Genomic DNA, 25,622 nt, shown 5'->3' with positions numbered 1-25,622 from the left:
CAATGGCCCTAGCTCACACCAATTCAGTCAGTTCCAGTGCCATCAGCAATAATAGAACCTGCCACAATTTTTCTACATGGAACATGGCACAAAGCATCAAAAACACCGGAACGCACATATACTGAATTGAGATGAAAAAAAAAGAGGGGATTGGAACGCATCAAAAACACAGCAAAAGCGCATCAAAAATGGGAACGCAGAAACACATCTGGAATGCAGAACCAGTGAACCAGCCCTGAGAGTGAAAGTGAAAGAAAATGTCAAATTGTGTTGTCACCAGAACAGGAATGGAGAGGAAATTTTCCAATGGGGACTAATGCAGGCCATACATTTCATCCGAAAATTGAAAACGTCGTTGGCTCGGTAATCCGATGATGCCATCAATGATTTCGAAAATTGGCCGACTGAGTCATAAAGTTCACCACATATAACAGGCGAAACTTCTGTTCCTTCCAGGTCACGGCTCATGCGCATAATCTTTTCGGAAAACCGATCGTACGATTTGACCATGATTGAGTCGAAAATCAGTCGTTTTTCATGAATTTTCCAACATGCCCGATCACCAAAAAGGGGAGGAACCACGACAATTGGCCGGTGCCACTGACCCACTAACAGAGCGAAAATCGGCCGATTATTCTTAGGTGCGATTTTCGGACGCAAAATCAGTCAAATTTTGACCCATGTATGACCAGCCTTACAGGGATTCCCTTACTTCCTGCTTTGGTTATGGGGCAGAAAGTGAAGGGACATCTCCCTCCTTCTCCATGATGAAGCCCTTTGTGGGATGAAACACAATGGAGCAGGAGGTGGACAGGCAAGGTCACCTACCACCTATTCTGGCAGCTTCTGCAGGCGCTCTCTGCTTCTCCCTCCTTCACTCACTTCCTGCAGCAAGCTGGTTGCTAAGAGACACATACTATAGACACACAGGGCTGGAAGGCCACACCCCCACTCCCTCTTTACAGGAGTTTGATTGACGGCAGCAGGAGCCTATGGCTGTGTTTCCACTGCTCCTCCTATGAGAGCAGGAAGGGAGGGGAGAGCGGTGCTGGAGCCAGAAATAGCTCTGGAGTGCTGACATGGCGCCAGATAAGGGTGACCATACACAAATCAATTTTTATTTGTTTAACCTACTGGTTGAACAAAAGAAACTGACTCCGTTCTCCATCTGCAGACTCGATGTGGAAGGGGGAATCCCTCCCACTGAGCCTTTGTATTTTGACATCAGGGAGATTTCCCCACTGTCAGAATACATTATTAAAATAGCAAACCTATCACACTTACCTGCTCTGTGCAGTGCTTTTACACAGAGCAGTCCCGATCCTCCTCTTCTGGGGTCCTCTGCTGGCACTCCTGGCCCTTCCTCTTTGGTGGGTGTCCCCACGAAATGCCACTTTCCATGGGGGCACCCGTGCATTCTCGCTCCTGAGCCGCCCTGTCTGCATCTATTGATACAGACTGGGCAACTTACCCCCGCTCCCATGTAACAGCATTCAACAGCAGAAGGAGCCAATGGCATTGAAGGCTTAACCCCTTGGCACCTCCCGCCCCTTTAAGGGTTCTAGAAGCCGGGAGGCAGAAGTGGGCCTTCGGGCCATGTGACCACTGTAATTGGCTGTCACAGCAGTCACGTGATCAGAAAGCTATACAAGCCACATTTGTGGAGAATTTGTGATATTCTTGTCACATGCACACAATGACCACTCTTTGTCATCAATTCCTGCAACTGCTTCAGAGTTGCTGAAGGCCTCTTGGTAGCCTTTCTGACCAGTTTCCTCCTGGCTCTTTCATCCAGTTTGGAGTGACGTCCTGATCCAGGGAGGGTCTGTGTTGTACCAAATACCTTTCACTTCTTACTAATAGACTTCACTGTGCTTCTAGGCATTGATAAAGTCTTAGATTTTTTTTCATATCCATCTCCTGACTTGTTTCTGTCCACAACTTTATCCCAGAGATCTTTGGACAGTGTCTTACCACCCATAGTTGATTGTTTGCTTCAGTTGCACTATCAGGGACTGAAATGCTCCAGGAAAGCTCTTTTCATGCTGAGCTAATCAAAATGACCACAGCTGATTACAATTCAAAGTGGCTTTGTGTGCCATCGAGAAGTTGATTAGCTACACCTGATTGAGTTTACAAGTCATTTTTAGGAGGGAGGGTGATCTTTTTTCCAACTCAGTGATATTGTTTTTGCATTTTTGAATTTTTATTTATGACATGCTTGTGTTATATCTTTCACTTGGATGTTATATGTTGCACTGAATAAATACAGCTGGACAAAACAAAAATGGTGTATGTCTTCATTTCCATCTGCAAAGCAACAACATGTGATTTTTCTAAAGGGTGCGATTCTTTTTCATACCCACTGTACCTTTCCGATAGTCAGGGAGTCTTCATTTTTCTCTCTTCAAGAGCTACAACCTCAGGCAGAACCTTCCCAACCAATATGGGTTGGTTGGTCCTGGTCCCTCACTGTGCACTCTAATTCTTCACGCCCGCCCTACTGTGACCTGTAGAAACATAGAGGACAGAGGATGGAACCACAGCGGGGAAGCTGACATTCAACACACCCGAAGGTGTAAGAAGTTGAACCTTCTTCAGCTGCTGATCTCCTGCAGCCTCTTTGTAGTCACTTCCAGTCTACATGCTTCAGGTTTGACTGCATGGAATTTCTGGGGAGCAGGTTTCCTGACAGTGACAACATTGGACCATGCCTGCATAATGTGTGCTGAAGCATCAACTTTTAGTCACTAGCAAAAGGACAGAGCGTTGTCACTTCATAACAGGAAGTTTCTGCTGTTGTCTCTTGTGTGTTTCCTGTGTTCAGGGCCACTGATGAGGCAGTACAACCAATCCCCATCAGCTCAACAGCTTTATAGTCAATTTCTGTCAAATAAAAATTTAAAATCAATTTATTCCAGCAGGCCAGGCAGCAATTGCAATTAATTGCCGGTGTCACGTACCTGGGTAGCGAGCCTGACGTGAAGAGGCTGACCTCTTGTACAACTCCGGCTCAAGGACTGCTGAGAGTGGAACAGTAGTCGCAGGAACTCGGTGGGGTATGAGGGCCTGGGATCTGTCTGGTAACAGCTACTGGACTGATGAGTAGCAGGCCAGAGCAGGGTGCAGATGTATCCGTGCAGGATGGATGGACGCTGGAGCACCGAGACAGATCAGGCTTGAACGGCAGGCAGGAGAATAGTCGGGTCAGAGGCCGGGTTCAGTAACAGGAGGTCAATCAGGCAGGAGCAGGCAGAAGAATAATCCGAGAACAGACCAGAAATCAGGGCAGGAGGCAATCAAGCAGAAGTTAGGAACAGGCTGGTTTTGGCAACAGGAATCAATCACGGAAGTCAGGAAACAGGAGCAGGGGGAAAAGACCATATGGCAATGAGACAACCACAGCAGTCAGTTTAAATAGCCCTCTTGGTGCCAGCATTAATGACAGGCGTGGGCCCGCATGTGCGAATGCGAGAGCACAACTGCGCGCACCTCTGTCCAGGCGCCCGCACATCTGCTCGGTTTTCCAGAACTCTGCGCATGCGCATATTTGTGCGCCGTGGAGATTCACCTGTACTACGGGCAGGCCTTCCCTCACAGCCGGAGGTTACAGCATATCATTACCACTCACTGACTGGTTGATAGAGGTTACAGCACACATTAGGGCTCACTGATTAGTTGCTAGATTGGTTGCTAGAGGTTACTGCACATTATTACCGCTCACTGATTGGTTGTTAGAGGTTACTGCACATCATTACCACTCACCCATTGGTTGCTAGAGGTTACTGCACATCCTTACCACTCACTGATTGGTTGTTAGAGGTTACAGCACTTAATTACATCTCACTGATTGGTTGCTGAAAGTTACAGTACATCATCTCACTGCCTGCACACCAGCGGTCCCATCAATAGAGAGAAAACTCTGACAGTGCTGATGGATGGATGGGATCAGTGACAGTGCTTGGGGGGGACGGGATCAATGGGAGTGCTTGGGGTGGATGGGATCAGTGGTAGTGCTGGATGGGGATGGAAGGTGACTTTTCTACACCGACCATCATTGGTGGGGGGGGATTAAAACTGAGGACCAATGTAATGGGGAATTTGCACTGACCATCAATGTAATGAAGAATTTACACTGACATCCAATGTAATGGGGGATTTTACACCAACAAGCAATACATTTCTACACTGACCACCAATGTAAGGGGGAATTTACACTGACCACCAGCAGAGGTGTTGGTGGCTGGAATGCCACTGCTATTTACATATGAATGCCACATAGCTGCTGATAACCAGCAACTGTATTTACTTTTGTGATCAGCTGTGTCATTGGACCCAGCTGATCAGGTGGTAAAAGACCTCTGTGATTGGCCTTTTACCATGTCATGTGACACAGCGATCACAGACATAGCGGGGGACGCGTTCTGGGAGGACATCATTTTACGCCCTCCCAGAACTGGACAACGCACTGTAGCTGTCATTTGCTATAGCCCGGTTGTGAAGTGGTTAATCAATCCTTCTTGGTATGTGCATCTGTATGTATGTATAGACATACTTAGAAAACCTGGCACGAAATTATGGTGTATCTAAGCTCAAATATAAAAAGTGTATATATGAGGGGCGTTCAAGTCAAACTGGGACTTTTAATTTTACATGTGTAAAAAGGGATGGTAGCGTGGCAGTTCTTCACGCAGTCGTAAGTGGCAAGTGTGTCCTATTGCTGATAGGCGGCGCACATATCATGGGCCAGTCCAGAGACGGTTAATCAAGATGGCAGACAGCAGTGTTAGTGCGTGCATGGAACAGCGTGTGGTGATGAGGTTTCCTGTGAATGAAGGCTTAAAACCCACGGATATCTACAGAAGACTTCAAGCACAGTACAGTGATGAGACACTGAGCCGCAGCAAGACATTTGAATGGTGTAAACATTTCAAAGATGTACATACGTCCATCAGTGGCAATCCCAACCGTGGCGGATCCCAGCCCACATCAGTCATTCCTGTGAACAATCAGTGCATGGAAACCTGATCCTGGATAATCAACACATAACCTGATGTGAAATCGTACAAGAGACAAATCTTTCTGTGAACGGTGACACAATGATGAAGTAAAGCAGGCTGTCCTAGGATGGTTTAGGTGTACTGACAATACTGACAAATCTTTCCGTGCCGAAGCTTTCCAGGCATTAGTTAAACACTAAGATAAGTGTATAAATGTAGCAGGGGAGTATGTTGAAAAATAAATACAGTTTCCACTCCTTGTTCTTTTATCACATAAACTCAAAAGTCCCGGTTTGACTTGAACTCCAAAAAAATACAATTTAAAAACGGACTTCCTGGCTCTACACCAATCCCAGATTCTTTCACAAATATTATTTAAAACCTGTTGGTGAAGGTGAACAAAATAAAGATTGTTTCTTGACAGATGTCCTTTAAATTCTTTATTCATTCTCATAAAAAACAAACCATAAATGTGAAAACAATCATGAGTGGCGCCTAGTGAATTTAAAATGCACTCCCATGATATATCCCTAGAAGCACATATATATATATATATATATATATATATATATATTTATTTATATATATATATATATATATATATATATATAATAATTGGCATTATAGTGAATTGATCTTATAACCTGATAGTGCTGGACTAATGGACCCCGAGGGTCAAAATATATATAGTGGATGAGTATAAACTGGATGAGTATAAATTAAAGATCCTCTCACGATCTATTAAGATGTGTCCTTTTCCTTTATATAAATAGCAATTTTCCAGCAGCATACACGGTCTAAAAAAACAGTAGATATTCTAGAGTATGTGATGGAGATGTCATTCATGTAGATACATTTCCAGCAGTCAAATCTGCATAAACATTGTTACTGTGGTCCAGAGGAGGAATTAATGGGTGAATAACCGGCTCACTGGTGATGTTTTGTCTTTATAGCCTCAAACCTCCCCCAGATATTTCAGATGTATGGATTCCATCGGTATTGTATATGGAACAAAGGCTGGAATGATTTTAAAGTCCATCATTTGTAAGGTTGTTTACTGTGGTCCAGAGGAGGTAATAATGTATTAGCAGAGAAGAAAACCTATCCTTTATACCTCCCTCGCACAGGTATCCAATATACACTATATTGCCAAATGTATTGGGCTAGCCCTCCAAATCATTGGATTCAGGTGTCCCAATCACGTCCATGGCCACAGGTGTATAAAATCAAGCACCTAGGCATTCAGACTGCTTCTACAAACAAAAGAATGGAGCTCAGTGAATTCAAGCGTGGTACCGTCATAGGTTGCCACCTGTGCAATAAATCCATCCATGAAATTTCCTTGCTACTAAATATTACCAGAACGATACTTGCCTGGCTTCATTGTGCCTAGTCTAAAGTTTGGTCGATGGGGGATTATGGTGTGGGGTTGCTTTTCAGGGGTTGGGCTTTGCCCCTTAGGCTGGCCATACACTATACAATTTTCTGTCCAATTTCTGCCCAATTTCCTTTAGATTTACCTTCAACTATGTAGTGCAAGGGCCTGCCTAATTGGATACAATTGAAAGTGTTGTTTAGGTTTGACCTCCTATTATATGGTTTTTGGTAAATCTAAACCAAAAATCTCAAGAAAATTGTATAATGTATGGCCAGCATTAGTTCCAGTGAAGGGAACTCTTAAAGCGTCAGCATACCAAGACATTTTGGACAATTTCATGCTCCCAACTTGGTGGGAACAGTTTGGGGCCCCTTTCTGTTCCAACATTACTGTGCACCAGTATACAAAGCAAGGTCCATAAAGACATGGGTGAGTGAGTTTGGGGTGGAGGTACTTGACTGGCCTACACAGAGACCTGACCTCAACACCTTTGGGATGAGTTAGAGTGGAGACTGCGAGCCAGATCTTCTTGTCCAACATCAGTGCCTGACCTCACAAATGCGCTTCTGTAAGAATGGTCAAACATTCCCATAGACACACTCCTAAACCTTGTGGACAGCCTTCCCAGAAGAGTTGAAGCTGTTGTAGCTGCAAAGGGTGGGCCAACTCAATATTGAACCCTACGGACTAAGACTGGGATGCCATAAAAGTTCATGTGCGTGTAAAGGCAGGTGTCCCAATACTTTTGGCAATATAGTGTATGTATGCACAGGCTCATCCATAATAAGCGATGAAAGGTTCCAGGAATGATCCTCATATTGCCCTTAGAATGTATAAAGTTGATAAAGTAGATAAAGCCATATATATATAAGAGCTGTTGTACAGTCCCAATATACTTATCTGCCATTATGTTGATTTGAACGCCCCTCGTAAGACAGCTTATTGGTTCTTAATGTGGTGGCTGCATTTGTTTTCTTTTTCTAGACTTTAATTTACTTTTTTTTGACCCGGTGATCCTGTCAGTAACATACTTCCAGTCTTAGCGTTCACTTATTGCACTGTACCTATGGAGTAGAAATGTTGGCCCATTTGGCTACTCTCCTGATTTAGACTATAAATACTTCCAACTCCCCTCATCTCTATTCCAAAGGGAAGATGTGTTTTATAGTTCACAGAAGATAACTTGGATAGCTGATAACATTGGGTGAAATTCCAGTGATGTTCACAGGAAGTTACAAGGACACTGGATTTCAGGAAGGATCGACTTGCATTTTTTTATACTTGCAGAAAAAGGACCGCTAAGCTGCAATATATTACATTTTGTCCTTTGGGTTATTATTATTAAAAAAGTAATAACTGTGGGGGATGGAGTGGTTGGGAGAGTAGAGGATTCCAGTATTAGCTGAGGGCGGGGTAGGCTTCCCTGAAGAGATAGGTTTTCAGAGTGCGCCTAAAAGTGAGCAGAATAGGTGATAGTCTGATAGATTGGGATAGAGAGTTCCAGAGGATGGGGGAAGTCCTGGAGATGAGCATGGGAGGAGACAAGGGAGCTAGAGAGTAAGAGGTCTTGTGAGGAGCGGAGAGTACGGTTAGGGTGATATTTGGAGACAAGATCGGTGATGTAATTTTGGGCAGTGTTATGAATGGCTTTGTACGTCAGTGTTAGTGTTTTGAATTTTATCCGTTGGGCAGTTGGAAGCCAGTGGAGGGATTGGCAAAGATGGGTGGCAGATACAGAACGGTTAGGCTACGTTCACACTAGCCTTGTGTGCAGGCGGCAGAGAGGCGTTTGGGAAGCGTTTTTACCGCTTCCCAAACGCCTCTGCCAATTCTGCACATTACAGCACATGGTGCTGTTCTAACGGGAGCGTTTGCATCGCGTCGCGTTGCGTCGCGGCAAAACGGACGCCTCTGGACGAGTCAGTGGGCTTTGAAGCCTCCTATTCTCGTCTATGGTGCCGCTCCGCAAATGCCCGGCCGGCGTTTGCGGTGCGGTTGCGGGGCGTTTGCGGAGCGGTAACACCACTCAAACTGCATTATAGGCGTTTGTGGGGCGTTATTAACGCTCGGCAAATGCCTAGCAACCTCCGCTAAACCGCGCATGCGGCGTTTGCGGAGCGTTTGCCGAGCGTTAAAAAACGCTCCGCAAACGCCGGACCAACGCTTGCCAAACGCTATAGGGGCGTTTGGCAAGCGTTGGCAAAACAGCCTAGTGTGAACGAGCCCTTAGTAAGGTGGATGAGTCTAGCAGCAGCATTCATGATGGACTGGAGTGGGGATAGCCTGCGATGAGGTAGTCCAATAAGGGTTTAGGTATCTTTTAAAGGCCCATTTATAACAAGTGTGGTGGGACAGCAATGGGCAGCTATTCAAGCGCAGTCCCACTGCAAGGCAAGGCAAAATGCCTTGTATACTATGTGCAACTGGAGTGCACTGAAAAAAAAGTATGGACAGCTGTACTCTTTTCCAATGTAGCACAGTGCGAGGCAATCCAGTGCTTTACACCGCAGGGCAGCCAATATATCGTAATGAAATGTTGTATTGCAGTGGCTGGTGAGAATAGACCCTAAGACTGCAGATGCAATTAATCAGCTAAATGATCATTTTTTCCAGATGATCTAGGTTGGAGCATGTATTGCTGTATCTTCCAATCTTCATTTTCATACAACAGGCCTGGAATGTGCATATATACCCAGTGAAAACAAAAGTTATTGAGAAAACACCATCATGGCTAATAGACAGTTCACTAGATGGTGATGGTGATGGTGTCTGTGGGTTCCCGGAGATGTAATGGTTGTCACATGATCAGGCTGGATAGACTGTCAGATTTGTGGGAATCTTAAACTTCATTATTCAAGTCCTGCTGGTGGAGCAACTAAAGCTGGCCATATACTTATTAAATTTTTTCAGTTCATCCTGCAGGATGAAAAGAATCATATTCCTTCACCAACATTATACATCATGGGCGGACGAATCTCCCACTGCAGCTACTGTATTTTGACAGTTAGCCCTGCCATCTGTCGAAAAGCCCAGTGTCTCCTTTGTTTTTCAATTGAGGGATGTCAGGTGGGACAGAGTCAACCACTGTGCAAATTTTGGCCAGTTCATTGGGAACTGGAGGAAATTTGAACAGTGTAAGGTTAGTTTCACATAAGTGCGGGTGGAGCCGCTGCGGATCCGCACAAAAATCCGTGCAGCCGCCCCACCCGCACAAAAGTATGTGGACCCGCGGGCGGGTGCCATTAATTCTCACTAGAAATCGCAACCGCACTGGGAACTAAGGGCACGGGAGTCCATTCAAATGAAAAACACGGACCACAGGAACGCACATAAATGAACCAGAGCTAAAGCCCTGTACACACGATGAGAATATCAGACAAATGATTGTCCCTTCTTTTTTTTTTTGCATGCTAGTCTCCATATCAAAAATGAAGAGGTCACTAAAGTTCTGAAAATTTTCCTATGATAGAATAGAAATTTGGAAGTGATGTCATGTATTGTATTTCAAACGAAAACTTTGCATACAATTTTCTGATCGTGTGTACTGGGCTTAAGTCAGCCCTCATTAGTTTAAATCAATACTCCTGACCACTGCCTTCTGTACTTTTTGTTGTATGTAACAGCCCTGACTAATGCACTAAAAATTTTTCTTTATGTACGCATTTTTTATGGTTGTTCATTATCCCAAAAGTCGTTGGTTGTCCCTAGACCCCGACTGGTTTAGTGAAGTTCCTTTTGAGGTAGGCCCATGAAAAGTATTCGCTCTGTGTATATTCTGTGTGCAGAAACCCTTTTATAGTGTAAAGTTTGTCATGAGGTTTACATATACTTTTCATGCATTTCACATCTCTAGTGTCCAATCTTTTCATCTGAATGGGAGTGAGAACCAAAGAAATGGCCAAAGGAAGAAAGCTGGTCAACCATTCACAGCCTACCAATGTGACCAACGTGGACATTTATTATCTAGTGGAAATCTTTGAGGCTGAACATTTACTGTTGAGGTGAGCTCTTATTTCAGACCGTACAGAGATGGCCTGAAGACTATACCAGACTATACAGTATATATTCATTGCTCAAGACCAGGAGCGTCCCTAGGGTTGGTGTCAGCCAGTGTGATAACACTTGGTGACACCTCCTCCGATGATCCCCGCAGAATGGATCGGATCTGTGGACTGAGCATAATGGATCGGACTCCAATCCATTATGCTCAATCCGCATATCCGATCCATCCTGCGGGGATCGTTGGCTTTCTTTACAACTTACCTTTTCGTGGAGTGGGTCTGCTGTCACCCTGTATAGGTTGCATGCCGACCATCCCCGCAGGATGGTTCGGATCTGTGGATTGAGCATAATGGAAGGGAGTCCGATTCATTATGCTCCCCAATCCACAGATCTGATCCATCCTGCGGGGATCGTCGGCTTGCTTTACAACTTACCTTTTCGTGGAGCGGGTCCGTTGTCACCCTGTGCGGTCGGTGTCACCCGGTGCGGGGCGCACCCCCCCAAACCCGCCTCGGGACGCCACTGCTCAAGACACATACATTTGTGTTTTCATTGAGTTTAAACTCTAAGCAGATATAAAAGACATAGATTAAGGCCCCCTTCAGATGGGTCAGACTCTGATTAGATCAGCAGGGGATCTGTCCGCTTAACCCAGGGGCAGACTGACAACTCATGAGGCCCTTGGGCAATAGGGGATCATGGGGCCCCTGCGTCCTTGCCCAAACTCAAAAAAGCCTATGAAAAAGGTACCAGGGGCATCTCATGGGGCCCCCTACTGACCCTGGGCCCTCGGGCAGTGCCCGAGTTTCCAAATGGTCAGTCCACCCCTGGCTGAACCCCTGCCAATCAGAGCAGAGCAGGCGGATGACAGGTCTGTGTCCACTCACACAGACAGAGCCCACTCTGCTCTATGGGTGGTCGAGTGTACACAGACTCCGCTGCACATTTACACCTGACTTCCCAACAATCTGCCTAGATGGAAGGGGATGAATCCCCATCCATTTTTCTTTTTTATCATATTGGAGGTAGGCAGGTGTAAATGGACACAAGTCCGTTTACACCCACTGGTTCATAGGGCTGAATGAAGGGTCTGATCAGGTCTGCCTGAAAAACTGACAGGCAAACCTGATCAGACCATTTGGGGCCTAATGCAGCTAGGTATCCATTATTAATGCATTAAATCTGAATTGACTTGGTGTCTTCTTTTTGCAATCCACTATACAGCAGACTGGGAAAGAGAAGGACAGAACTGTGAGCCAATTAGGTATCTTGCATTCAAATAAGTTAAAGCGGAGTTCCAGCTGAAAAAAAAAAGTCAGCAGCTACAAAAACTGTAGCTGCTGACTTTTAAAATACAGCCACTTACCTGTCCCTCGGTCCAGCAGTGTCCTCACTACTTCTGGTTTCACCGGCCGTCTTCTCTCCCTGGTGCCGGCATCTGCAGTGTGGGCACCCAGCTGTGACAGCTTGCGGCTTCACAGCCGGGTGCCCACTGTGCATGTCCGAGTAGCGCCGCGCTTTGTGAATGGTTTCGTAGTCTTCTGGGACCTGTTACATGTCCCACAAAACTACAGGGGGGGGGGGGGGTGACAACTTCCGCTTCCAATCGCCTAGGCGATCTCAGTGGGATTGGGTACCTGTCAAATTCGGGTACCCGCTCCCCCCATGGTCCCCAAAGGTGCCAATCCTTAATGGGGAGCGGGAGACAAAGGATTAAAGCGGAACTTCCCCTTTTGGGTGCAACTCCGCTTTAAGAAACATACTGATTGAAGGGGAGAGCAGAGTGACCAGAGCAAAGTCGTTATCCTTACAAAACTGTATGTGGTGCCATCCACTGCATTAGGGGCTGTGTATATCTCAGGGATGAATGGTCAGAAATCTAATTCCTTCGGCAGGTAAAACAGCTCCCTTATATGTATTTTATATGTGAATTTTAGATGTTTACCTGGAGTTCAGCTTAAATGTTTTCCTTTGGCCGTTCTGAGTTTCCTATCTATAGTACAGAAGATGGCACAAAGCACTAGCCACTGTACAATACCTTGGGTACATGTAAAAATAAGACGACACTGGGGAATGATGGTGTTCAGCCAGTGCTAGTGTGTTCCCAGCAGCTGCACAGAGTCCTACCTGTCAGAGGTAAGTAAACAATGATATATCCTGTTACTAAAGTGGATGGTGAGGGAGTGGCTGGCTGTGTCAAAATACAACTTTTTATTCGTCTCCCTCCTATTACCATGTAGAAATTGTTCATCTCTAACAATGTGACTTGGGATCAGCTGCCTACTGCATATACTGATTTATTCAATCCTAGGGCACATTTCTACTGTATTATTGAAAATATTAAACACCTGCGTTTTTTCCTGAAGTCTGCGTGCATTTTGTATTCGGTCGACATGTTGTACCCGCTAAAAGCAATGACGCTGCATTTTCTCTTCTGTGATGCACTGTTTGGGTCCGTAACAAAATGCAACCAAAAGGCAAAAAAGAAAACTGGCCTTTAATCCATATCTAAACTCCGAAACAAAAATGTCAAATATTGTCCTTAGATATGGTGGCTGCATTAGTTTTCCTTCTTTCTCACTTTTTTTCCCTTTGATTTCACCTGGTAATTCTGTGGATAAATAACCCTGATTGGCTATACTCTGTCCTCCTATGAAGGAGCCATGGATGTTACCCAGGCTGGACTACAAACATGTCTGCCTTTTTTCATCTCCATCACATGGGAGGTGGGGGGATTAGTAGTTTGCAGTAGAAAGATAATGTTAATTATTTTTTTATGTTCATCTCACAGTGACATGCACTCTGTATTTCTATCATGATCAACAGGTATTTACTGTGCTTGTTGAACATGTTCTTGGATCCTGTTGCCCTCCGCCCTATAGCAGAAGTACTGCTACAGGACGGCAGGGCTGCACAAAATCACGTAATTATACGTGATTTGCATTTCCGGGTAGGGGCGAGCCCTACCCATGCCGCTATTGGTGGATAGAGATGTCAATCACTGGGTCCCAGCCGGCACTTGGCGATTGTCTGGGAAAGTTGTTTACACACAAGTCTCTCTCCTGTCAGCATTGACATGCTGCTTTGTATTTCTCTGCACAGCAGAGAGATACAAAAACAGCATGTCTCCCTAGTAAAACACACACACACACAGCACAGTTAACCCTCTGATCTCCCCAGCTGGTAACCCCTTCCTGCCCAGTGTCATTAGTACAGTGTCAGTGCTTTTTATTAGCACTGATCACTGTTTTAGTGTCACTGGGGATGTCAGTGGCAGTTAGTCAGTTCCTCCCCCGTGTCAGAATGCCCGCTGCATTCCTGCTATAAGTCGCTGATCGCTGCCAATACTAGTATAAAAATAAAAAAAAATTAAAATTCCAGTATATATACTGCCATTTGTAGACGCTATAACTTTCACGTAAGCCAATTAACCAGCTGCCGACCGCAGATAGCCGAATGACGGCTTCACTGCGGCCGGCCAGTTCTGAGTGGACGTCATATGACGTCCTCCCAGAACGCGCTCTCCTGCGCGCCCCAGGGGGCGCGCACCCGGCCATCTCCTACGGACACAGCTGATCTCGTGATGTGGTAAAAGGCCAATCACAGTGGCCTTTTACCACCTGATCAGCGGTGTCCAATGACACGCTGATCAGAAGGAAATGCAAGTGCCGGTTCTCGGCTGCACTTTCCTCACGCTGTCAGATCGTGAGGAAAGTACTGCCGAGAACCGGCAGTTGTCAGAGCGGGGATCGGCACCGATCATCAGGGCACTGATGATCAGTGCCCTGATGATCGGTGCCCAGCAGTGCCACCCGCAAGTTCCGCCCAGCAGTGCGCCCACTAGCTCCGCCCACCCGTGCCCATCAGTGCACCCACCTGTGCCCAGCAGTGCACCCACCTGTGCCACTCTGCAGTGCCACCTACCTGTGCCCAGAAGTGCCACCTACATGTGCCCAGCAGTGCCACCCACCTGTGCCCACCCACCTGTGCCCACCAGTGCCACCCACCTGTGCCCACCCACCAGTGCTGCCCACCAGTGCCACCCACCAGTGCAGCCCAGCAGTGCTGCCAGTCAGTGCCACCAGTCAGTGCCCAGGGGTTGTGCCAGTCAGTGCCGCCAGTCAGTGCCCAGCAGTGATGCCAGTCAGTGCCGTCTATCAGTACCCATCATCAGTGTCACCTATCAGTGCCGCCTATCAGTGCTGCATATTAGTGCCGCCTATCCGTGACCCCTAATTAGTGCTGTCTATCAGTGCCGCCTATCCGTGCCACCTCATTAGTACTGCCTATCAGTGCCCTTTAGTGCTGCCTATCAGTTCCCATCAGTGCCGCCTATCAGTGCCCATCAGTGCTGCCTCATCAACGCACATCAGTGAAGGAGAAAAAATACCTGTTTGAAAAATTTTTTAAAAGAAACAAATAAACTTTTTTTTTTTTTTCAAATTTTTTGCACTTTTTTTATTTATAGCGCAAAAAGTAAAGCGCCCAGTGGCAATTAAATACCACCAAAAGAAAGCTCTATTTGTGAGAAAAAAATGATCAAAATTTCATATAGGTACAATGTTGCATGACCGCGCAATTGTCAATCAAAGTGCGGCAGCACTGAAAGCTGAAAATTGGCCTGGTAAGGAAGGGCGTATAAGTGCCTGGTAGGCAAGTGGTTAATTTACACGTATTGGGATTTTTTTTTTAGCAAAGACATATAGCAGAATACATTTTGGCCTAAATTTATGAAGAAATTTTATTTTTTTAAATTTTTTTATTGGATATGTTTTATAGCAAGTCAAGTCAAATATATTGTTTTTTTTTCAGAATTGTTGGTCATTTTTGTTGATAGTGAAAAAAATAAAAAAATGCAGAGGTGATCAAATATCTCTGAAAGAAAGCTCTGTTTGTGGGGAATAAAATGATATAAATTTAATTTATGTACAGCGTTGCGTGACTGCGCAATTGTCAGTTAAAGTAACGCAGGGCTGTATCGCAAAAAATGTCCAGGTCAGGAAGGGGGGGTAAATCCTCTGGAGGGTGAGTGGTTAAAGTGGAGTTCCACTTACCCTGTCAAAAAACACAAAAACTGTAGCTGCTGACTTTTAAAAAACAGCCACTTACCTGTCCCTCAGTCCCGTGGTGTGTCCCGTTTCACAGGCCATCCTGTATTCCAGGAGGCCAGCATCTTCAGTGTGGGCACCCGGTTGTGATAGCTTGCGGCTTCACAGCCGGGTACTCCCTGCGCATGCGCGAGTAGCGCTGCGCTTCATGAATGGTTCTGTAGTCTTCTGGGACCTGTCACGTGTCCCAAAAGACTACAGGGAGAGAGGACTCCTTCCGCTTCTGATTGCCTAGGCGATCGGACCGGAAGTGGGAGCGGGTACCTGTCAAATTCGGGTACCTGCTCCCCCCCGCCCCCAAAGGTGCCAATCCTTAATGGGGAGTGAGGGAGCAGTCCTTAAAGCGGAACTTCCCCTTTTGGGTGGAGCTCCGCTTTAAGACAAGCATTCAGATAAGACACGGCTGTCAGTTTTTCAGGCAGATCTTAACAGAAGCTTAATCTTAGTCTATGGGAAAGCGGATATAAACAGATGTGCGTATGTTTACATAAGACTACCTCGCATGTCCGTTTAGGATGAAAAAAAAATGGAAAAATTTGCATTCTTTGGACCAAAGTTTTCCATTTTTTTGGACCAAAAGACTATAGATCGGAGGTGAAAGGATGTAAACAGATGCATGTTCATTTATATCTGACTGCCTATAGACCTAACATGGACATGGGTCCATTACAAGATGCAGCAATAAATTGTGCAAACGGGTACAATAAAAGTGGCATCCGTTCCGTGTGCTCTAATTAAGTAGAGGATCTGTTTATGGATCCCTTGCAGATCAGAAAGAAAGCCACTCTTCTGAAGATCCTTTAGCCTATTAGTGGATCCCACTGTCAGCATACAATGTCCCGGCTGGGGGGATACCTTCATCCACCTCATTTGTTCCCATTTAGTCTGCCGTTTGAACAACAACAATAAATTGACCTTTCTATGGCCAGCTTTAGCTTCCTAATCTAAGGCAGAATTCCCCACATCATCTTCCAGGTGGATAGAGACAGAGCCAGGAATTCTAGTAGGAAGATCTCATTGCTGAAGAATCCAATACACCTGAAGACAGGCGTTGACTCTACCTATCGGGAACCTTTTACTTACTTTTTGGTAGGAGATTTAGTTTCATGCGGACAATTACTTCATTTGCACGTCACTCAGTGCTGAGCGCATAAGCAGTAGCTTTAGAGACAGTTCAGCTGTCTTTCACGGTGGTGATGCCAAGGTCCTCTACAAAATTCAATGCCAGAACAAAAGCTCTGGGCTGTCTAGGAAGCTTACAGTTGAAATCTACTAACCACCCATGAGAGATAAGAACTGACTACTTTTTTTTATTTTATCTTTATTTTATTTTAAATGTGTGCTTTTAGTCCTCTGTTTGTTGTTCACCTTATCTGTGTGTCATGTTCTCTTCTTGTTTGTTTTTTCATTATTTGTGACTTGATGAAGCCTGGGTATGCCCAGTAGGCTTCATTTTGTATTCTCCACTTTATAAGTCAATAAAGAGAATTAAAAAAATAAATAAATGTTTGCTTTTAAAGCAGACCTTTGATTGAAAATTAAAGATATCATCTTTCTCTTTCTCCTCCCTAGACTATTCAGATTTCTTTTTTTTAGTGCCCCTTTTGCTGTGCTACTCACTCCCATTTCCTTCTCCCTTACTTAGGTGAGGGTGATGTACAGCCACAGACTGGTCACCTCTGAGACTGGTCCTGTAGCCTCCTGGGATGTGTGAAGTTATCTCAGGAGGCTACAGGACCAGTCTCACTGAGTGTCATGTATCACACAGTAAGGGGGGTAATTAGGAGAAGAGTTGGGTGTGTGAAAGCCGGTACTGGACTGCATGGGCTGGTAAGGCCGGCCATACATAGGTCCATTTTTGAACGATTTTTCATTTAAAAATCGGACATAAGAATAATTGGAGGATTTTAGCTTTGTTAGTGGGGCAATGGCACCGGCCAATTTTCGTGGTTCTTCCCCATTTCGTTTATCAGGCATGCTGGAAAATTCCTGAAAAACGAACGATCTTCGAACTCGTTGGTAGCACTATCGGATTACAGAACAAACAATGTTTTTAATTTTCGATCGAAAAATCTTTCGAAATTTGATCCATGTATGGCCTGCTTTAGTATATGCTTCTTAAAACTCAGTAACTACAATCCTTGTAGCTGCTGACTTTTAATTTTCAAAGCACAGGGGAAGTGCTTCTTTAAACCCCTACCCACCACCACAGTTTATTAGGAGATACTGTACATCTGCTTTACATGAATATTCCAATACAGAGCATTTCACTGCAAATATCCAGAGTGCTTTAGGTTTTTCCATGTATTATTTTGTATTAAATTGGTTCTAAAGGCAGAAGTTTTTTTTTTACCTTACTGCATTCTTTAGGTCTCTCTCTCCTCATTGGCTCACACAGCAGCGGGAGCCATTGGCTACTGCTGCTATCAATCACAGCTAGTGAGCCAATGGGGAGAGAGCGAGGGAGCGGGCAAAGCCATGCTGTGTTTGTGTGAATGGACAATGTCCATTCACAGGAGCGCTGCTCGGAAGTGAGCCTGCTCGAGAGCCCCCATAGCAAGAGGCATGCTATTGTGGGCATTCAGTAGGGGGGAGGAGCCAGGACCGCCGGCGAGGGACCCAAAAAGAAGAGGATAAACCACTGCATACAGCAGGTAAGTATAAAATGTATGTTTTTTTTTAAATTACAGCCTTCATTTTAAGCCTATTATAAAGTATATTGAAATAGCAGTAAGCTGGGGAATTGTTGTGGGCTTTTGAATCATGTCTCAAGAATATGACTTTTATCAAGACATAATATTATATGGCAAACAGATCAGCATAACCGGATGTTAAGAGTTAATTTTGTCTTGGTTGAACCACCAAGAATTCTAGTTAAAGAACTGGAGAGAATGGGTGAAGGGATTGTTTTTCTTTCCTCCTAGAGACAATACTATTTTGAAGTTCTACAGGTGATCAAACACCATTATTCAGACTTCAATAAGCAGGTAAACATATACAAGGTCTGGACATGACAATAGAGGAACCAAACTGATTGTCTGAGAGCTTACCCAAACCTTGTAGAGTGTGATGAACCAACAGACCTCTGAAACTATTACCATATACTATTGTTCACCAAGGGTGAAAGCATTAACAGTTGTTTACCATGAGTCCAATACAAGGGCCAGGCAAATAGAGAGTTTTTCCCTACACAGAGAAAATGTTGATTCTGAAACAAAGGGGTGAAATTCAGGACATTTAAGTTTAAAAGTTCACTGTATATCATGACAAAAATATACTACAAAAACATATTATAAATAAGATGGTATAGTTTTAAACACCACTAAATACTCAGCAATGGGAACTATATATCACTAACTTGAGTATTGAGATGATGGGAAGTAAGATGTATTATAAACTAGCATTAGTTACATGTCTTATCAGGAAACAAACAGGATGATATTTCGAGTAGGAATAACTGAATATACACCTATATTCCATGGTCCCTATTTAGAATAATATAGGTATCACTGCTATATCTGGATAGAGCCGTATATTTTATTCCTGAAATTACCTGAAGATTCCACCCAAGGTATGAGTCATCTCAAATGCTCACATTGTTCTGTGATACATGACCGCCACCTGGCGGGCAGGTGAGAAATAGCTTATGTACACACATTTCTCAACTAGCCAATCAGGAAGCCTGGTGGGAAGGTATCTTAGAACAATGGACTAGTGGATATAAAAGCCCATGTGCTTTAAAAAAAGAGGAACCCTCAAAAGACCTCATGGAAAGACCTGACATCTGAAGAAGATCTCTGCTGAAATAATTACTCTTCCATCTTTTCAAACTTCTTAAAACTTTAAACCTCTAATCTTATAACCTCCTACATTCTCCCCTACTGAGAATCTTTCACTCGCCCTATATATCAGTCTAAAGGCGTTCCACTGCCAGCTAAATCCACGGGAGAGTTGCCTAGTCTGACGTCCGGGTGTGGTGAGATGTTTATTTGATTTTGTATTAATTACTTTCTCTGTTGTGTAGAATCATAAAATTACCTTAGTGTATTACAACAATATTGGGTAGTTAGATATCTGTAGTCAGATACTGTGTTACTGTTAAAAAAATTGTTTATTGCCATATTATAAATTTTTCCATATTTCATAATTTATTGAATATTAATAACCAGAGTATCACATATCAAGGGCTTACTTCTTGCAATCCTATGGCCACGGCGTGCGAGAATATAACCTTTGAGATATTCGAAATTATTAATTATTAATAAATTTAATAAATAATCACATCATTTAAAAATTGTAATTGATGTAATTAGTTAGAGACCTTATTAGTGTGTCTTACATTGGTAGGATATATTTTTGATAGTGTGTACCAATATTCATTTATCACCAGTCTTTTGCGTTTTGTGTTAATATATATATAATTTTTGTACATAAATAAATTTTTATATTTATCTATTATAAGGCAAATTTTGTGTGTATGGTACGAAATCATATTGGCTAAAAGAATTCAAGGTATAATAATAAGTGGTGATCAAATTATCAAGGTGTCCAAATTATTGGTTTACTAAATATTTGCCGTATTTTAACGGCTGGAGGCACTGTAATATTTCATCTAAGGGAAAGGGACACGCCCTTTATAAATAATATATATCCTTACATAAACCACCACAACATAAATTTGGAGGCGCTGCTGAGAGCCATAGAAATCGTACCATAACACAAAACGCACTGGTGATTGTATATTTGTACACTTTATCAAACATATATTTTGTATCAAAATGGCATCCAGTAATCACGGATCCACCTCTTCCAAGCATAACGGGGAAAATATGGCGGCTCAAGGCATTGAGCAGGAAGTTATGAAGCCAGCTCGGAAAGCTGCCGGTGCTTGGCAGAAGTATGTTGAAAATGAAGTAATAAATTATCTCCGCAAGAAATTGAATTTGGGGGATAGCAATAATGAATTTGTGGATGAAGAGAAAGAGCAGGCTATTAGCACCTTTGAGGACCTGTTCAACCAAAAGGGCCAGGTTGTTGGGTTTTTTAATGGCATTTGCTGGAGCAGAAAGTGATAGAAGCCGTGACAGACTTCTCCTAGAAGCTTGGCCCATGTTATGGTTCATGACCGCTGGAGCTGCCCAGCGGACCATGACTCTAAGGGAAGAGTTGTCAGAGGCCCGCCTCTTGTTAGAAAACAAAAATCAGGGCATTGAGTCTTTGAAAGGGAAGCTTGGTCATGCCGGTGTTCGTTTAGACGAATCCGAGAAACATTATGATAGATTGGTCGGAGACTTTCGAAGTGCTCAGGACCTATATGAAAGAAACTTCCAGGAATTAAAACAACTTCAAAAGAAGTATCAGGACTTAAAAGATGAGGTGGAGTTCTTCAGATCAGAGAGGTTATCTCCTGTCAAAATTAAAGTTCACTCAGGGGATAAGCATGACCAGTCAGAACTTACCTTGATAAAATCTGAGCAGAAAACTCTGGAGGAGCAGATTATAAGGTTGACGGCCCAAATAAATTCTGGGGTCCAAAGACGGACCAACCCAGTCAAGCCAGAGGCTGATGAGCGGAGATACCTGCATCACAGCGAAGTATCTGATAGTGAGTCAGGGTCAGAATATAGGTCACCTCCTAAGCTTTCAAGATACACTCCAGAGCGCTCTGAAGAAAGATATGAGGTTTCATATAGGCAGGAAGGGAAATCCCAGGGGTCATTCAGGAGATATGACACCCCAAAGGTCATTAAGTTCCTGAAGGACACTGTTCCTATGTTTTCTAAGAAAGGGTCCCTTGAGATCACCGAACACATGAAAACATATGAACAAACGTTAGAGATTCTGGGCATTAGAGATGACCACACCAAAATAGAATTGCTGCCATGGGTGTTTGAAGAGAAATACCGGCAATTCTTTGAGACCTTGAGGGCCTATTCCAATCAGTCCTGGAGAGAGGTTAAACATAAGTGCCACATGGAATTTGGGCCTTATAAAACTGTAACCTCTGCCAAGGCTGCGGCCTACAATTTAAAGTGTGGTCCTCACCAAAGCCCTGCAGAATTTCTGGCTGTCCTCAGAAATGCCTATTTCCTGGCTGAAAAGGATCCCAATCCTAACCAGCCAGAATTCAAGACACTATTCTATTCTATTACCTGCTTACATAAAATTGGGACTTGCAAAGGATTACAGAAAGGGATGCTCTCTTGATTGGTTGGTGAGAGAGAGTGACTATTTATTCTCGATCCAACAGTCCAGTGAGGGCGGGATAAAAAGAGAACCCAAAAATAGCCCCAAGATAGTAGCAGCCACTACCGTTTCCCCTCCAAATCCAAATTTGCAGGCAGAGAAGAAATCATATGCGGAAGTAGTCCGTGGGGGTAAAACCAATGGTTCCCCTAGATTTGTACCTCAAACCCAGCAAGTGAAGGAGGTCCATAACTTTGCACCCCAAAACCAGTGGGTGAGAAAGGATAGACAAAAGCCAGGGAACTACGGTAGTGGAAGTGAGAAGAATAAAAAGTATGGTAAGGGCCAGTATAGTGATGAGAATCAAAGGAGGCAATGGTATCCTCAGAGGTTCTATTATCCTCGCCAAAACCAACATGGGAATTTTTATGGGAACCCCAATTTCAACAGGCCCCATAATTACAATAAGAATCCCAATTTTAATAAAAACTCCGACTTCCAAAGATTTCCTCCACGCCAAGAACACCCTCAAGCTCAAAGGGGGGATACAGTACCCCAGGCTCCCTTTAATAACAGGGAGACCCCAAAACATCAGAGAGAACAATGGCGTCGGGATCAGAGCAGTAGTTCTGACTCTGAGTCTCATTACCAGTCTCGTCCAAAATACAAGCGCAAGTATAGGAAAAGGGAGAATCAACAGAATGACTCCTCTGAGCGTATTGGACAAATAGAGGCACAGGTCAGCAAAATGGCTGAACAAATGGACAGGCTTGTCACTCAATTTCCATCCAATCCTTTTTTAGGAGCAGCTCCTGTGACCAACCAAGGGTCACAGAATTAACAGGCAACCAAGCCTTAAACCAACAGGGGAGGACACTGAGTCAAATGACAGGAGATGTGTGCCCCGTCCCTGACACGCCTACTAATGGAGAAGCTAGTTCTCAGGCAAAGGGGGACCAGTTGTTGGTTATTAATGATTCTCCTGTTTTTCAGTGTCCATCTATTGCCCCTAATATAGTCGCGGCATCGGAAGTCATCAGGATTGACAAGCCAGACGGAGCGCCAACTTCTAGTTGTGCTTCTGTCTTGAGACAGTCCAAGAATCCCACCAGGGAGGATAAGGGTGATGTGTCCACCACATGCGGTGAGATAAGAGCTAGTCATAGGTCATTGAAGGGCCCACAGATCTTCAACCACACCAATTTCATGTGTGAGCTGACTGAATCTGATGGGAGATATTATGCCACGGTGCAGGTGCAGGATGCCAGTGATCTTTCGATTGTCGGCTTAATAGACACTGGATCCCAAGCAACCATCATGTCACAGGAACATTTTGACAAAGTGGCGAATGTCATGCCCACCAAGCCGAGACTTAAAAGTTTTGACAGCTCATTGATTGGTGTAGGTGGAGACCCGTTACAAGTCATGGGTACCGCCTGGCTTAAACTGAAACTGGGTAATAAGGAACTGAGACACCCCATCATCATTGCTAGCATATCCCAGCACCACATGATAATTGGGATGGACTTCCTAAAAAGGCTGAACACCATAGTTGACTGTGTGAACCAAGTACTGTGGTCACAGGTAAATACCCCAATTAAATATGGGAAACTTAAAACTCCCCATTCCCGACAACACTGCCACCTGGTGGAAGAAAGGCCTGGATCATTAGAAATCCATTTCAGGAACAGCCAACTTCCTGATGTAACGGTTATCAAACCTGATAACCATAACCCTATCAGAAGAGATGAGGAACACATTTTTAGAATTCCCCAAGATAAAATAAAAGATATCTCCCTCCAAGATGACATCCTTACGATATCTTTTCATCAGGAGGATAAACCAAGAAAAGGGGGAGATCATACCCAATTCTTGACAGGTATTGAAAGGGTTAACAGCGACTTGTTTATCCCCATCCGGATAAATGGTCTTAATAGGTCAAAATATGCCAAACTAGATTTGAGACAGGAACACAGCTTTGTAAGCCATGGGTTGATAAAACACCTGACCGAAATGGAAATGATCCGTTTCTCCACACCTCAGCGTCATTGGATTTCAGACTCCCTTGATGACTCTGATGATCACAATTCAATGGCTAGGTGTCTCTTAAACGTCACTGTAGGAAACAAAACAGCCACCCATGTGTTCCTAGTCTTGGATAATCCCCAAACTAAAATTTATTTTGGCAACGATATATTACATCGCTTTGCAATGCAAGTCGACCTAATTAATGACTGTTTATGGAGTCGACTAAAGGGGGACCCCGAAAAATACCAAAATCTGGACTTAGCTTTAAAATCCCAGCAACAGATGCCTTATGCTGTTGAAGTCCAGGTAGCCCAAAAGATTACAATTCCTAAGGGCATAAATAATTTCATACTCCCCATCCAAGTTAAAAAGGGACATAGACTGAAGGGGTCAGATGCATTAGTATGCCTCTCCCATAAAATGCAAGGGGAGGGACTGAACATTACACACACGCCCCTAGTCAACACACATCAATCCCCGATGTACATTTACACACATAATCTGTCCAATCAGGACATCGTCTTACCCAAAGAGACCCTTATTGGTCTAGCGGTAGAGACTGAATATTACACCTTTGGGGTCACTAACCAGGTGATTGGACTCATCCCCGATGAATATTTGTCGGAGGAACAATTAATTGAACAAACATTCCATTCATTACCAGAGGGTATTTTCACCATAGAGTCCATTTATCCATTCGATTCTAAAGATGGCACCTGTCGAATTGAAGAGACATCAATTGTCTTTGATCACCCAATCAAAGAACAAGAGTACCCCAAAGAACCTGGATGGCAGGAGAACACACACACACATCACATACCCAATGACCTCACCACAAAACTTGAGGAGGCATATGAGATAGGTCAGCCGGAAAGCTTTCCTGGATTCAAGGAGTTAGTGGAAGAGATGGTGGCCCTCGCCGACGCGTGTGCCAGTGATCTCGACCGACAATTGCTCCGAGAGCTTCTCCTTGAATTCCAAGAGATCTTTGCCAAGGATTCTTACGATTGTGGGACTACTGACCTACACATCGCTAGGATCCAAACAGATCCAGAAGCCCCACCAGTATTCGTAAGACAGTATAGGTTACCATTAGCTTCCTATGAATCTCTAGCTGAGATTATCAGGAAGTTACATGAAAGGGGTATAATTAGGCCCATCCACAGCTCCTACAACCACCCGATCCTGGGTATCTTAAAACCCAATGGACAATGGCGTCTGTGCGCTGACCTCCGTCAGCTAAACAAACGTGTGTACATGTCAGGATGGCCTGTCCCATACATAGACCAATGTCTCGCCCAGCTCCAAGGATCCCAAGTTTTCACAGCCTTGGATTGTGCACAAGGGTATTGGACCATAAAGGTGAGTGAGGAAGACCAATACAAACTGGCTTTCAGTTTTGGAAATCGACAATATTGTTGGGTGAGAATGCCTTTCGGATTCATAAATTCTGGACATGAATTTGCTGTGTTCATGCACAAGGCCATGCCAGACGCCTTCGAAAGGGGGACGTTGGCATATGTGGACGATATCCTGATCAAAAGTACTGATATGGCCAAACACATTACAGAACTTCGGCATGTCCTGGGCCAATTAAAAGCAGCAGGAGTAAAACTGTCCTTACAAAAAGCCCAGTGGTGTTGCACGAAGGTAAACTTCCTAGGCCATGAAGTTACTGCTGAAGGTTTGAACCCACAAAAGAAGAAAGTTGAGGCGGTTCTGAATTGTAAAGTCCCTACTAACCTTAAAGAATTGAGATCATTCCTAGGTATGGTAAACTACTCGCGTAAGTTTATTGATAATTACGCCGAGATAAGCAAGCCACTGCTTCACCTACTGAAGAAGGATGTCGAATGGTCGTGGGGTAAGAAACAGGAGGACGCCATGAAGGAATTAAAGGAACGTCTCACACAAGCTCCG

The 25,622-nt window shown here is 44.2% G+C and overlaps 1 long non-coding RNA gene across 1 annotated transcript in view; it reads left to right on the top strand.

Annotated features, from left to right (window-relative positions):
* The window catches only part of LOC149444019 (uncharacterized), a 104,577-nt gene that overhangs the window by 58,929 nt on the left and 20,026 nt on the right, over positions 1–25,622 (top strand). The window contains exon 2 of the long non-coding RNA XR_016306571.1: positions 10,232–10,379. This is a non-coding gene — a long non-coding RNA (uncharacterized LOC149444019). The remainder of the gene's footprint in view (positions 1–10,231; positions 10,380–25,622) is intronic.

The sequence above is a fragment of the Staurois parvus genome, unplaced genomic scaffold (assembly GCF_062004578.1).
Source record: "Staurois parvus isolate SC_StPar_1 unplaced genomic scaffold, SC_StPar_1.0 ptg000818l, whole genome shotgun sequence".
Classification (NCBI taxonomy): domain Eukaryota; kingdom Metazoa; phylum Chordata; class Amphibia; order Anura; family Ranidae; genus Staurois; species Staurois parvus.
The sequence above is the reverse complement of the archived record's forward strand: the minus strand, read 5'-3'. Positions and strand labels throughout refer to the sequence as shown.